Source organism: Myotis daubentonii, chromosome 2 (assembly GCF_963259705.1).
Source record: "Myotis daubentonii chromosome 2, mMyoDau2.1, whole genome shotgun sequence".
In the NCBI taxonomy this organism is placed as follows: domain Eukaryota; kingdom Metazoa; phylum Chordata; class Mammalia; order Chiroptera; family Vespertilionidae; genus Myotis; species Myotis daubentonii.
In genome coordinates, this window is record NC_081841.1 from 19,724,601 (window position 1) to 19,739,787 (window position 15,187).

Genomic DNA, 15,187 nt, shown 5'->3' on the forward strand with positions numbered 1-15,187 from the left:
TTTGTGCACCGGGCCTCTAGTTATTAAAGAAAGTAAAATGTCTTTATTGATCAATGTTTGCTTTAACCTAGTTTAAAATAATGGCTTACAGCCCAGACAGTGTGGCTCAGTGGTTGAGCATCGACCTATGAACCAGGAGGTCACGGTCTGATTCCCTATTAGGGCATGTGCCCAGGTTGCAGGCTCGATCCCCAATGTGGGGTGTGCAGGAGGCAGCCAATCAATGATTCTCTCTCATCATTGATGTTTCTCTCTCTCTCCCTCTCCCTTCCTCTCTAAAATCAATAAATATATATCTTTTTTTAAAAAGGCTGATAATTAATTCGTGCAATGCAGTACTAATTTGACTTTTATTTATTATTATTATTTTTTGTTAATCTTCACCTGAGGATATTTTTCCATTGAATTTTTACAGAGAGTGGAAGAGAGAGGGAAAGACAGAGAGAAATATCAATGTGAGAGAAACACATCGATTGATTGCCTCCTGCCCGTGCCCTGACCAGGGCCCGTGCCAGGGAGGAGCTTGCAACTGAGGTACATGCCCTTGACCGAAATCAAACCCGGGACCCTTTGGTCCATGGGCTGACACTCTATCCACTGAGCCAAACCAGCTAGGGTGCTAATTTGATTTTTTAAAATCACAACAAAAGGACAACAAAACTTTACCTTTCACATGATCATTCATAGAGGTGGCATTATATGTAGTATGGAACCCCCTTCCTTCTTATATATAAATTGCCCTCTAGCCAGTCACACTGTCATAAGCTGTTATCCTACAGTTGCACATTTTATGGGAAATGTAGCTTCTCTTTCCGGCTTTTGTTTCCTAAGGCCTAATCTTACAGGCTCACTTTTGCAAAATGTTGCTTAATTTAGCCCGCTCAGCCAACAACCTAAACCAAACAACCACAAAAGAAAGGTATTTGACAGAATGCATACTCTGCCTTGTGTTCATTTTGTAAAGGTCGGGCTCTGAAATTGGGTCAATGGTCTTGTTATTCATAGTCTGCGAGTTACATTTTGTTAATTGATTAATTAGTTAATGTGTATACATTTGGGGGCTTTGGACAGATGTTCTCATTATATTTCATTCTTTGGAAACCCTCCAATCTCCACCCTTAAGAAACAATGACTTTCGAAATGATCTAAGCAAAAGGAAATATATATTATTCGCAATGTTTTGTGCAGGAGGGAAAGAAAGGAAGTTATAAAAAAAGAAAAAAGACCTGTGGGGAGGCCAGGGTAAGGGCATTGCCCCAAAAGGATGTGCTCTGAGGCCACACTGCCTGGGTCTGACCAACAGCTCTGCCTCTTCCCAACTGAGTGACTTGAGCTAATTATTCAGAGCCTTGGTGTCCTCCTCTACATAATGGGGATGATAATGATGCCTACCTCATGGAGTAACTAGTTCCCAAGAAGGCCCCCAGTGATCCCCACTTCCTGGTAGTCATAGATTGGTATCCTCCTTCCTCTTGTCTCAGGGCTGGTGTGTCAGGCATGGTGGTGTGTCATGTTCACGGCTCAGCGATGCTACTGTAAAGATGGAAAGAGAGCTTTCAGTGGCTGCTAGTTCCTCCACTTCTAGGGAACAGGGGACCTCATCGAGTCCTGCCCTGATGACCAGGCCAGGGTGAAGACAGCCCCTATGCACACAAACACCTTGTATAAAACGTGATGGGGTCATTTTTTGGAAATACATCTGAGGATTCAAGGAGTGTAAATTATTTTTTCCAAATTTGCCTTTGGTATCTGACTTTGCTCTTAACCATCAACTTCATTGGAAGTACTTTCCTCTTCAGTTATCCATCCAAACCTGACACTTTCATTTAGGAGGGGTTTCCAGAGAGGGATGGATGCGTGCACACAGCAATCACTGGGGTGTGGGCAGAAAACACTGATGTGCAGTGATTGTGTCCTATAAAGTCATTGTGAACACTGAATGAGCAAATCCTGAACTACTGCTCCCAGGAAAAATATGGTAGGGTCCCGAAAACCTCAGTATTTCATCAACCAGCCAATGCATAACCTTGTTTTATGTGTGTTTCTGTCTACAGGCACATTATTCAGCATATTGTTGACTTATTAAAGTTAAAGACACAGCCAACAGCACTGTGACTCATGCCTGAACGAAACTTATCCAACACACATAATTTCTCCACAAGGCGCACCACAGCCTTCTTGTGCTTAGGAACACCAGACAGCACGTCAGCATTTGTTTGAAGGACATTTTAAACAGCAAAATCACCAACAAAAAAGCACAAAAATGTGAAAGACAAAGACACTAAATAGACCACAAAAAAAGATACATCCTATATAATAAAGAGATAATATGCAAATTGACCGTCACACCCTTGCACAAGATGGCCACCCACATGTGGTCAAAGATGGCTGCCCACAAGGGGGGTAATTGTGGGTGATCAGGCCAGCAGGGGGGGCAGTTGGGGGCAACCAGGCTGGCAGGGGAGGGCAGTTGAGGGGGACCAGGCCTGAAGGAGAGGGCAGTTAGGGGTGACCAGGCCAGCAGGGGAGAGCAGTTAGGGGCAACCGGGCCCACAGGGGAGGGCAGTTAGGGATGACCAGACAAGCAGGGGAGGGCAGTTGGGGGTGACGGGGCCAGTAGGAGAGGGCAGGTGGGGGCATTGGGCCAGCAGGGGAGCAGTTAGGCATCGATCAGGCTGGCAGGGGAGTGGTTGGGAGCCAGCAGTCCCAGATTGTGAGAGGGATGTCCCAAATTGGAGAGGGTGAAGGCTGGGCTGAAGGACATCCCCATCCTGTGCACAAATTTCAAGCACCGGGCATCTAGTTTACATTATAAGAAGCAGAAACAAGAGAACTGAGCAGCTGGGACTATGAGCCTCAGGCAAGTCAAATTTTTCACAGCTCTGCCTATGTCCACAAGTGACCACCAAGAGCTGTGAGTATTGATTTGGGGGTAACAAGTAAGTTTTTAGCAAGAAGGAAAAGTCTCAAGTATGAAATCTGCAAGTAATGAGGGTTGACTGTGTGTGTGTGTGTGTGTGTGTGTGTGTGTGTGTGTAAAGTTACTATTAAGAAAAATTAAGGACCAAAGAGGAGGAATATACATTGGGAAACTTTGTCTGGAGTCAGGGAACAGAGGTGAGAGCAGTGAGTGGGGAGGGCCTCCTAGTTTGTCCGTGAGAGAGGAAGTAGAGGCTGGCTGAAGAAGGGGCTACGCAGGGAGCCCAGAGGAAGCAGCTTGGAGGAAGGCAGAAGCCAGGTGAGTGGGTACCTGGAAGTGTGTGACTCCGCTTGAGAAATGCTGAGATACCAACTGCAGAAGAAAGGAAGAGAGAATCAACTCTGTGAATCTCTTACACGAGTTTGTTCACCTCCAAACCCCAAGTAAGAGGCCTTTTATAAGAAATGACAAAATAGTAGATAGTTCCTCAAACATGGATTTGTAGATGAGAATTACGTTTAGAAGGAAAGCCTTTTAGTTTGGTCTTTGCTGAAAACATATTTTACAGGCAAGTAGCAATAATGTGCTCTGCTGGCCAAACCAGAAAAATTGGACTCAAAGCCAATCAACACGAGACAGAAATATTGCTGTTGAGAATGAAATCCTGCGGACACTTGTCAAATCCCACTCATGCTTTAGACAATCAGAACAAAAGGTGGAAGTACCTGCTCTGGCAAAATACTTACCAGGAAAAATATGAGTAGAGCTGGAATCCCTGAGTCAGAAAAAAACAATCTGTATGGCTGAATCTTGCAATCAGGCACACCTAGAAAAGAAAAAGAAGTTACTAAAAGGAATATTAAGTATGATCTAGACCACCATTTGTGAAAAAATGTTTTCTGGTAACATGAAAACAGCTCCCCTCCCTGCTTGATTCACCTTTCCCCAACTCAAGCTGGGGGGGTTGCTGGGTTTATGTCCGTGACTACAGAACCTGGGTTGCTGCAATCCAAGAATTTTGGCTTGGTGCAACAGTCCCAAAACAATCGGTTTGACATGGCTTAAGCTGTCCAAACTTCAAAGCAGCACGTGTTCTACAATGTGTTCCAGAATGCCCATAGCAGCGCCATTCACAATAACCCAGAACTAAAAGTTACCCCCATGTCTACCCATAATAGACTGGATAAGTAAAGTGTGGTATATCCACACATCTGACACTAGTCAGCAATGAGACTGTACAACCTGGAACTACACACAATAATATGGAGGAATCTCACAAACAGTGAGCCAAAGAAGTCAGGCATGAGAGTGCCTACTGTATGCTTCCATGTGTGGAAAGAATATATAAATGGCAAAATAGATAGAATATGTTAATGGAAGTCAGGATGTGGTTACCCCTGGGGAATGAGATATCTAGAGACTGGGAGGGTTTTGAGGAGGCCCTACTGGGGTGGTGGTAATGCTCTGTATCTAATCTGGGTGCTGGTTGTGTTACTGGCCCAAAGTCTGTGTGCCCAAGGCGTCAAAACTCAAAACATCGGAGTCTGGAGTAAGGGAAGGTTCATAGATCGAGAAGGCGCCAACCAAGAAGATGGGAGGGCTAGTGAGCTCCTCAAATCCATCTTCCAAAGGTACAGAGTTCAGGTTTCTTTTAAGGCAAGTTAAGGGGAAGTGGGAAGAGCAGATTTTGGGAAACTGGAGCTCAGGCAGAATTCCTCTGATGATTAGCATGTCTATATGCCAAACAAGGCAGGAATTACTAGCCTCAAGGCCGTGGGAACAACACGGGCTTGAACAAGATAGAGTCAGAGACAGAGCATTGCACTCCGCTACAATTGCACTGTGTTTAATGTTTACAGTTCAGTGAGTTATACCCTTCTGATATGTGCATTTTTATGACTAGATAGAATTCTTCAATAAAAATATTTTGAGCTTGACCAGTGTGGCTCAGTGGTTGAGCATTAACCCATGAACAAGGAGGTCACGGCTCAATTCAGGTCAGGGCACATGCCCAGGTTACAGGCTCAATCCCTAGTAGGGGGCGTGCAGGAGGCAGCTGATCAATGATTCTCTCTCATCATTGATGTTTCTCTCTCTCTCCCTCTCCCTTCCTCTCTGAAATCAATAATAACAAACCTAACATATTTTAAAATGTTTTGAAATTTTTTACCATTATCAAGAAGGCGGTAGGGCATTCTCTGTCACAAGCAAACATATTGTCTGGTGACACTGGAGGACAAGGAAGGGCTTTGGAGGTAGCTTTCTCTTCGCCCCAAAGTCAACACAGAGTAAAGCACTGAATAAAAGGATGCCTGGAACCTCAAATAAAATCTCATTCATTCATTTACACATTTGTTCATTTGAACAACATGCTCCGAGAGGAACAAACCTACCGTCTGGGAATTAAGAACACTCCTCCTGGTAGGGGAGACTGACCAGGAAGCTGACCTTTACGCAGTGTGGTCGGTGCTGTGCTGGGGACGACATTGGGGCGTTAAGGGAGAAGTGATCTGAGGGTCCAGAGCTGTGGACTCTGGCAGAGGTTGCCTGACATGTTTGATTAACTCTTGCCCTGCATCGCCTCCAACCCCTTAAGTATCCTTTGAGCACACAGATCACCTGGGGATCTGTGTTCTGGTCCAGTTTCGGGGTTGGGCATGAGATCTGCATTTCTGATGAGGCTTTTAGGAGACACTGAAGCGGCTGGTCTCTTAACCACATTCTGTGGCTAAGAGAGAAGGCCACGTGACCAGCAGTGATTTCTTGGGCTGGATCCAACCCAGCACAGCTTGACAATCGATCTTGTTCAGGCTAGCCCCTCCCAAGGGTATAAGCAGAGAAACGAAAGACAGACCTGTGTGGAAGGAGATGCAGGGCCTGGCGAGGCTCTCCACCAGACCCTGCCTGCTGTCAACCATGTGGGAGCGAGAGAGACAGGAAGTGGAAGGAGTGGGGGCAGGCGGGGCGGGAGGTCACTGATGCTGTTTTACAACCTTGGAAGAACTCTGACTTGTGCTCCTTGCATTTCTGGCCTGCCCAGCTGCCCAAACCTTTTCTTGACATGAAGAATAGACTAAAGATGTAAATATAAACATACAATTCTTACACAAGCAAAAACAGACTTAAGAGAAAAATGCAGAAATAGGTCAGGGTTGCCTCAACCATTTTTGTGAGCTACCTGAAAAAGAAGGTGGCCGGAATCATTTCTCGCTCATTGGGAGGAAGACATGAACGGCGTCTTAGACACCCTGTTCCATTAGGGAAAGAGGTTCTATAGACTCTAGCCCAGAGTGCAGGGAAGGGAGGCAGAGTTGTCAGGGGGAGAAGAACCCTGCCAAGGAGCAAGTGTGGGGAGGAGGTGGGGGTAAGTAGAGGCTTCCAGCCTCAGGAAGACCAGCAGGAGGCAGACAAGTTGCACTTCCTTGGACAAGTTTCATCCAGCACGGCCTGTGGAGGCGAGACTGCAGGGCTAGAAGGAGCCCCTGCTAGAGAGCTCCATGGGGAGTCCCAGGAGGCTGTTTCTGTTTTGACTTGCAGATTTGTGTTCTGGTGACCTTTATTTTTAAAAATATTGATCAATCAAATTTTTTGAATAGGTATTATATAGTCACATACATCAAGATTCCAAAGGCTGTAACAGGTTACTCAGTTGAAACATCTATTCACACTTCTGTTTCTTAGCCACCCTACGTTTGTTACCAGAAAGGGGGCCTGGCCCTGGGTGGGTCTGCCTAGGGCCGGCCGGTGGTGTGTGGGTTCTTGACTTCGTGCAGGAAAGATTTCCCAACAGGAGTCCAGGTGAATTTTAGAGGATGTTTATTAAAGCTGGGGACAGTGAAATAAGGAAGGGCTGGGGAAATGAGCCTAGGCTGGTCTGCTCTGGCTCACTGCGAAGGCAGAGAAAAGGGGGCCTTGGGGACAGGTCCAGGGGTTAACCGGGCGAACGACTGCTGCCCATTGCTGCCTTGGTTGCAAGCCTCATGGGGTCCCTTAGAGTTTAGGAAATGCTTGCCTGTCGGGGAAGAAGAGGAGGTGGGGGAGGGGACAGGTGCGAGCATGCTCCTGGGAGGGAGGACAGGTGCTGGGACCTCCGTTTTGAGGTGTTTTAAAGGCTGGGAGTTTAGGGGAGGTCATAGGGGAGGATCTCAATAGAATATTCATCAGTTTTATGCTGATGTGCCAAAATGAGATTTATCCCCTTAACTTCATCTGTCCTTGGGTGTGGTTAGCAAATGGCATTAGTTGGATTTCTGCTCTCTGTCTCCCTAAGTAGGGTGATTTAAGCTGTTTACTCTCTGGTTGGGAAGGAGAAGTGCAAACGTTTTACTCTTAGGCGTCCTTGGTTTAGGGAAGATAGGATTTACTAGATGGTTGCAAACTGCTTGGCATCTACAGTTATTAGATGGCTGCAAACTGCTTGTTTAACTGTCTGCCTCAGTTTCCCTATCCCGCTTGTCAGCCTTACTAGCCTGTCTCACTTTCCCTCCCACAGGTAAACCATGCCAGGATTTTCTTGAGAATCCAGAAATACTTTACATAGACATGAGCAAATTTTATATATAGTCTCCTCCCCCTTTTACACAACAGAAAGTCATCCATAATCTTATTCTGTCAAACACTCTGCCCCTACTGCTCCTTATCTTTTCAGACGTGCACCCTGATTTTCATCATCTTGTGGCCCCACCGGAGCGCCGATATGTTGACTCCACCTCTTCACAATTTATCTCCTTGCCCAGGTTGTACAGGTTCTTGGCTAAACCACCCCCAGGCCATCACATCTTCCAATAAAAATGGAGAATATCTACTGAAGATATTGGTGAGACCTTGAAGGATTTTAGGCAGAATAGAGGTCTGATTAAACTAGAAAGAATGCTCTAGCAGAACACACAAGATACAGGGAAGAAAGACCTAGCTGGTAAATAAGATTTTTCAAACTTATATAATAGTCCACAATAAAGTGGTGCCAAATCACTAGACAAGGGTAAGTACCTGGGTCCAAACTGACAGAACCATCCAACCAAGACCAGGTGTCTTAGTAAAGGCTGAGTTCTCTGTGAATGAGAAACCCCACAATAACACTGTCTTAAAGAGGAAGTTTATTTCTGTCTCAAGGAAAAGAAACCCAGGGTAGGTAGTCCACAGGGGAGTTGCATGATCACCAGAGCCCTGGCTACTTCCAGCTCACAGATCCTCTGTTGCTGCTCCACTGCCCTCAGCACATGGTTCCAACCTCATGACACAGCATGGCAGTTAGAGCTCTAGCCATTACCTCTGCAGTCCAGATAACAGAAGAGAGGAAAGGTTAATAAAAAGTCCTGCTTGGCTCAGTGGTTGTGCATCGACCTATGAACCAGGAGGTCATGGGTCAATTCAGGTCAGGGCACATGCCCAGGTTGCAGGCTTGTTCCCCAGTAGGGAGTGTGCAGGAGGCAGCTGATCAATGATTCTCTTATCATTGATGTTTCTATCTCTCTCACCCTCTCCCTTCCTCTCTGAAATCAATCAATATATGTAAAAAGTCCCTGTTAAGGACCCTTCCTACAAGTCATAATTAACAATTCCTCTTACCTTGGCCAGAACTGCAAAAAGGCTGGGAAATGCAGTCTTCTGGGAGGCCATGTGTCCTGCTAAACATGGAGAGTTTTAATACTAAGGATAAAGAAATACAGATGTTGTGGAACAGCTAATGGTCTTTGCCACACCAGATGTATAACCTGGAGAGGAAAGAAGACGACAGATTATTAAGGAGCGTGTGAAGCACTGGATTAATTTATAGGGCTCTGTACCCCCAAAATTGTTCTTTCCCAAACACATCTCTGCTTCTGGTGTCATGCCTGGATTCCTGTGACTATGTCTACCTGGAAAGCTGCCCACCTCACATTTCCATGTTCAATTCACAGCCCCTGCCATTTTTTCCTATTAAAATCCCGCTCATTCTTCAAGCCCCATTTCAAACGCTATATTGTTATTCTTGACATTCCCTAACTCTAGGGCCTAGAGCAGTGATTGGCAAACTCATTAGTCAATAGAGCGAAATATCAACAGTACAACGATTGAAATTTCTTTTGAGAGCCAAATTTTTTAAACCTAAACTATATAGGTAGGTACATTGTTATTAACTTAATTAGGGTTCTCCTAAGGCTTAGGAAGAGCCACACTCAAGGGGCCAAAGAGTCGCATGTGGCTCGCGAGCCACAGTTTGCCGACCATGGGCCTGGAGGATAGACCTTGTCTCTCTAAAACTTCATTTAGAGTTCTCCTTGGGCCTTGGCCTTCATCTTAACATCATGCCATTTTAGGTCTTTGTATAGCTGTGTGCTAGGGAGTAAATCATCCAACAGGTAGCACAGAGCCTTCCCCAACTCTATGCTAGGTAGCTGCAGTGTCCTGGAATGCCCTTAGTATCTGAAAATTGCATTGACTACTTAAAGGAAGGGAAGGTCTGTGTGAAGTAAGGGAAATATGAAAAGTCTGGGTATCCTTTTAAGGAAAGTGTTAATGCACCAACGGCAACTTCCTGAATTTCCTAAATGTTAATGTATTTCAAAAACATGATCATTGCTAGTGTTGTAAACGCTCCTTCGAGGCCTAATTCAGTGCGATCTGCTCCTCATTTCCCATGCTTGGTTGCTTCTCATTTCCCAGATCTTCCTAAAAACTCTTGCTAATGAACAAGAAAAAATAAGTATGAAAATGATCAAAATAAACAAAATAAAAGCCAACCAAAATAATACTACTAGCTAACATGTGACAAATGCTGACTCTATGCCAAGTTTAGTGCTAAGCACTTCCCCTACATTATCTCATTTAATCGTTTCAACAACCCCATGAGGCAGAGGTATTGCATTTATCTTGACGGGACTGAGGCCTAGAAGGATTAAGTAACTTTTCCAGCTGAGCAGTAGAGCTGGAATACTTCCTGTTCATATAGCCCTCTGAATATATGTACTAGTTCCTTTCATAAAACTTTATATAAATCATCTTTTTCATGCTTGATAAAGTCTCCTTTCATATATACACCCTGATATCATGCTCATTTTATAGAAGCAATGGGAAGGTTAGTTTTTTAAAACTATTCTCAATCCACCATTGCATATGAATAACACTCCTGTTTGTGAACGGCTAATTTTGTGCACTATATTTGGGAGTCAGCGGTATCAATTCTACTGCATCATATTTGTCACCCTATATTTGGTAACACCCAGAACACTTTTAGGCCTCAAAAAATGTTTACAACGATCAATCATGTCATGGTTTTAGGCCCTATGCAATGGAGGTGATACAGATGTAAGGTATTGGATTTCACAGTTTGAAATGTTTTTGTTTTATTTTCTTTTGTCTATACATTTAGGTATAAGAGTATCCTCCTGAAGGAACACTTCCAAGCTCATTCTATGAAGCCAGCATCACCCTAATACCAAAACCAGGTAAAGACAACACAATGAAAGAGAATTACAGGCCAATATCCCTCATGAACATAGATGCCAAAATCCTCAACAAAATCTTAGCAAATCGGATCCAGCAGTACATCAGAAAGATCATACACCATGACCAAGTTGGATTTATCCCAGGGATGCAAGGATGGTACAATATCCGCAAATCAATAAACGTGATACATCACATAAACAAATTGAAAGAAAAAAAACCACATGGTCATATCAATTGATGCAGAGAAAGCATTTGACAAAATTCAACACCCATTTTTGATAAAAACTCTCAGTAAGGTGGGAGTAGAAGGATCATACCTCAACATAATAAAAGCCATATATGACAGGCCCACAGCCAGCATCATACTCAACGGACAAAAACTAACACCATTTCCCCTAAGAACAGGAACAAGACAGGGATGCCCCCTCTCTCCACTCCTATTCAACATAGTACTGGAAGTGTTACCCACTGCAATTAGGCAAGAAGAAGAAATAAAAGGCATCCAAATTGGAAAAGAGGAAGTAAAACTGTCCTTATTTGCAGACGACATGATATTATACATACAAAACCCTAGAGACTCCATCAAAAAGCTACTAGACTTAATACATGAATTTGGCAATGTAGCAGGATACAAAATTAACCCCAAGAAATCTGAGGCATACACCAATAGTGAACTTTCAGAAAGAGAGATTATAAAAACAATCCCATTTACCATCGCACCAAAAAAATTAAGCTACCTAGGAATAAACTTTACTAAAGAGGTAAAAGACCTCTACTCAGAAAACTACAGGACGTTGAAAAAAGATATAGAGGAAGACATAAACAGATGGAAGAACATACCGTGTTCATGGATTGGTAGAATCAACATCATTAAAATGTCCATACTACCCAAAGCAATCTATAAATTCAACGCACTTCCCATTAAAATACCAACGGCATACTTCAGAGATCTAGAACGAACTCTCCAAAAATTCATCTGGAATAAAAAAAGACCCCGAATAGCTGCAGCAATCCTGAAAAAGAACAAAGTAGGTGGGATCTCAATACCAGATATCAAGATGTATTACAAAGCCACTGTTCTCAAAACTGCCTGGTACTGGCACAAGAATAGGCATATAGATCAATGGAATAGAATAGAGAGCCCAGAAATCGGCCCAAACCAATATGCTCAATTAATATTTGACAAAGGAGGCAAGAACATACAATGGAGCCAAGATAGTCTCTTCAATAAATGGTGTTGGGAAAATTGGACAGATATATGCAAGAAAATGAAACTAGACCACCAACTTACACCATACACAAAAATAAACTCAAAATGGATAAAGGACTTAAATGTACAACAGGAAACCATAAAAATTCTAGAAGAATCCAAAGGCAACAAAATCTCAGACATATGCCGAAGCAATTTCTTCACTGATACAGCTCCTAGGGCACTTGAAACGAAAGAGAAAATGAACAAATGGGACTACATCAAAATAAAAAGCTTCTGCACAGCAAAAGAAACCATCAACAAAACAACGAGAAAACCCACTGTGTGGGAAAACATATTTGCCAATGACATATCTGATAAGGGCCTAATCTGCAAAATTTATAGGGAACTCATACAACTTAACAAAAGGAAGATAAACAATCCAATCAAAAAATGGGCAAAGGACCTAAATAGACACCTTTCAAAAGAGGACATTCAGAAAGCCAAGAGACATATGAAAACATGCTCAAAGTCACTAATCATCCGAGAGATGCAAATCAAAACAACAATGAGGTACCATCTCACACCTGTCAGACTGGCTATCATCAACAAATCAACAAACGACAAGTGCTGGAGAGGATGTGGAGAAAAAGGAACACTTGTGCACTGCTGGTGGGAATGCAGACTGGTGCAGCCACTATGGAAGACAGTATGGAGTTTCCTCAAAAAACTGAAAATGGAACTCCCATTTGACCCTGTGATCCCACTTCTAGGAATATATCCCAAGAAACCAGTAACACCAATCAGAAAGGATATATGCACCCCTATGTTCATAGCAGCACAATTCACCATAGCTAAGATCTGGAAACAGCCTAAGTGCCCATCAGTAGATGAATGGATTAGAAAACTGTGGTACATCTACACGATGGAATACTATGCTGCTCTAAAAAGGAAGGAACTCTTACCATTTGCAACGGCATGGATGGAACTGGAGAGCATTATGCTAAGTGAAATAAGCCAGTCAATGAAGGAAAAATACCACATGATCTCACTCATTCATGGATAATAGAGACCATTATAAACTTTTGAACAATAATAGATACAGAGGCAGAGCTGCCTCAAACAGATTGTCAAACTGCAGCGGGAAGGCCGGGGAGGGTGGGGGTGCAGGAGGTAGGGGGGTAAGAGATCAACCAAAGGACTTGTATGCATGCATATAAGCATAACCAATGGACATAAGACACCGGGGGATAGGGGAGGCTAGGGGACTGTCTAGGGCGGGGGGAAAAAATGGACACATATGTAATACCCTTTGTAATACTTTAAGCAATAAAAAAATAAATAAATAAATAAATAAATAAATAAATAAATAAGTATCCTCCTTATACTCCTTATACCCAAATGTACAGCATCTTTTTCTGGTGCTGGAGCCAAATTTGATTATTAGACCACTTTGTACAGAATGGAGCTATCAGCACTCTCCAATGCTCAATTCCTCAACTATTCCCACACTTTATGAATCTTTCCTTTTCTCTAGAAACCCTTTAATTTCTACATTCAAACATGTTGTTTCCTCTCCCTAAAAAAAATTAAAAACAACAACACTTTCTCAACATTCCCCTCTATTTCTCTTTTATTTTTCCTTCCCACATTGGCCAAGCATCTTGGCAGAGCAGCCTATGTTCTATTTCCCCTCTTCTCTTTTATTGCTCAACCCACTGCTTGCCAGCATACACCTTCAACCAAACCATGAAAGTCAACCAAATCAGCCAAACCGGTTTGGCTCAGTGGATAGAGCATCGGCCTGCGGACTAAAGGGCCCTGGGTTTGATTCCAGTCAAGGGCATGTACCTTGGTTGCGGGCACATCCTCAGTGGGGGGCGTGCAGGAGGCAGCTGATCGATCTCTCTCATTGACGTTTCTAACTCTCTGTCCCTCTCCCTTCTTCTCTGTAAAAAATCAATAATATATATATATATATATATATATATATTTTTTTTTTTTTTTTTTTTAAAGAAATGTTATAAGAAAGTCAACCAAATCGCCATTCTCCCCATCTCCAACCCTTTGACAAATCCAAATGAGACTCTTTACCCTTTATTTTAAAGGCTCTCTGGGCTGTATATGATGACATTGTTGGTTGGCCCTCTCTAGTTTATTTCATGACTTCCTCTTACTCTAGTCCCCACCCCTTTAAAAAATTTTCAGCTTTATCGTGGTATAATTGACAAATAAAATTGAAGGTGATTTGATTGTGAAAGTATTCCCCCAAACTTCCAGCCCTGTTTTATTAAATGCTGGTGTTTTCCCAGCTTCCAACCTCTTTTCACCACTCTTTACACACTCCCTGGACTGAACTTACCCCTGGTCATAGTTTCAGCCACCACATTATGTGATGTTTTCATGTCTACTCCAAACATCCCCAGAGCTGTGGACTCATAGACACACCAGGTGGCTCATAAACATCTCTACTTTGATCCCCTTATATTCTCAAACTTCATATTAAACTTAGATCTTTCCTACCTAAATTTGTCCTCCTCGTATAGACTCTCTCATTAATGATCACCCAGCCATTGGCGCCAAAAGCCTAAGAATCACTTTAGGCTCCTCCTCAATCTGAGAATCCATTTATCTAAGTATACCTTCCAACCCTTCCTTCCTCTCTATCCTTACTACCTTCCTATGTCAGGCCACCAGCATGTTCTCCCTGGACTATTTTAAGTTTCTTAACTCTCCTGCCTTTGATTTTTATATCCACTCTCTGAATACTACCAGTGTTCTCTTGATAACATAAATCTGACCATGTCATTCCTCTGCTTAAAATTCTTCAAGGGCCCCCCCCATTCATACATTCAGGATTAAAGGCCCAGCTGCTGAAAGTCCTTTGAGACCCCTACTCTTTTCCAGTTTCTACTCTGAGGTCCCATCCAAAAGGCAAGCCATTCCTCAATCCGTCCTCACCTTTTCTGGAGCTGAGCTACATGTCCCAGCTCTGCATTGCCCTTGTGGCCAGTGCACACTCATATGACAGGACTCTCTCATTACAGCATCTTGAAATAATCTTCCTAGACTTCTAGGCTGGGAATCAATATTTTGTTTTAGATCTCTGGGGCCTGGAAATGTACATAATAAATACTAACACACACACACACACACACACACACACACAGAACCGACAGAATTGAGCTCACCTTTTTTGCAAACCAGCAACAAAACAGATCTTAATGGGTTATTTCTTACACACTGGCTTGTACAACGTTTGTACAAATATTTTCATTTTCAAGCATACGTTAAGAGGGAGAAAAAAAGGCACTTTTGCATCTCCCCGTCGGGGAATCGAACCCCGGTCTCCCGCGTGACAGGCGGGGATACTCACCACTATACTAACGAGGAACTGCACATAGGTGGCACCCTTCTGGTATGCTACTTATTCTGGTTCACCCCGCCCGACTCGCACCATTCACAGCAGTCGATAATAAATTGTACTCTTTTTTTTGCCATTACAGCTTCCACCGAACTTAAACGGAACTAAAAAGAAAGTTGCACTTCTTTCCATCTGCTCCCGCTCTCCCACCTCCTTCTCTTCTCCCCCAACCCAGGCGCAATCTGGAACTTCCTCCGCTCCGCTGGACACACACACTCCCAACGTG

General features: G+C 43.4%; 1 long non-coding RNA gene and 1 other non-coding gene across 3 annotated transcripts; both read right to left on the reverse strand.

Annotated features, from left to right (window-relative positions):
• Positions 1–3,191: 3,191 nt before the first annotated feature.
• LOC132227151 (uncharacterized) lies at positions 3,192–15,177 on the reverse strand. Of its 2 annotated transcripts, none has more exons than XR_009451137.1 (4): positions 14,914–15,177; positions 8,489–8,634; positions 3,667–3,746; positions 3,192–3,292 (listed from the first exon to the last, which is right to left on the reverse strand). It is a non-coding gene; the product is annotated as an uncharacterized LOC132227151 (long non-coding RNA). The 2 variants fall into 2 exon arrangements; XR_009451138.1 differs by having other exon boundaries at positions 14,499–15,177.
• TRNAD-GUC (transfer RNA aspartic acid (anticodon GUC)) lies at positions 14,859–14,930 on the reverse strand. The gene has a single exon. It is a non-coding gene; the product is annotated as a tRNA-Asp (tRNA).
• Positions 15,178–15,187: the final 10 nt, after the last annotated feature.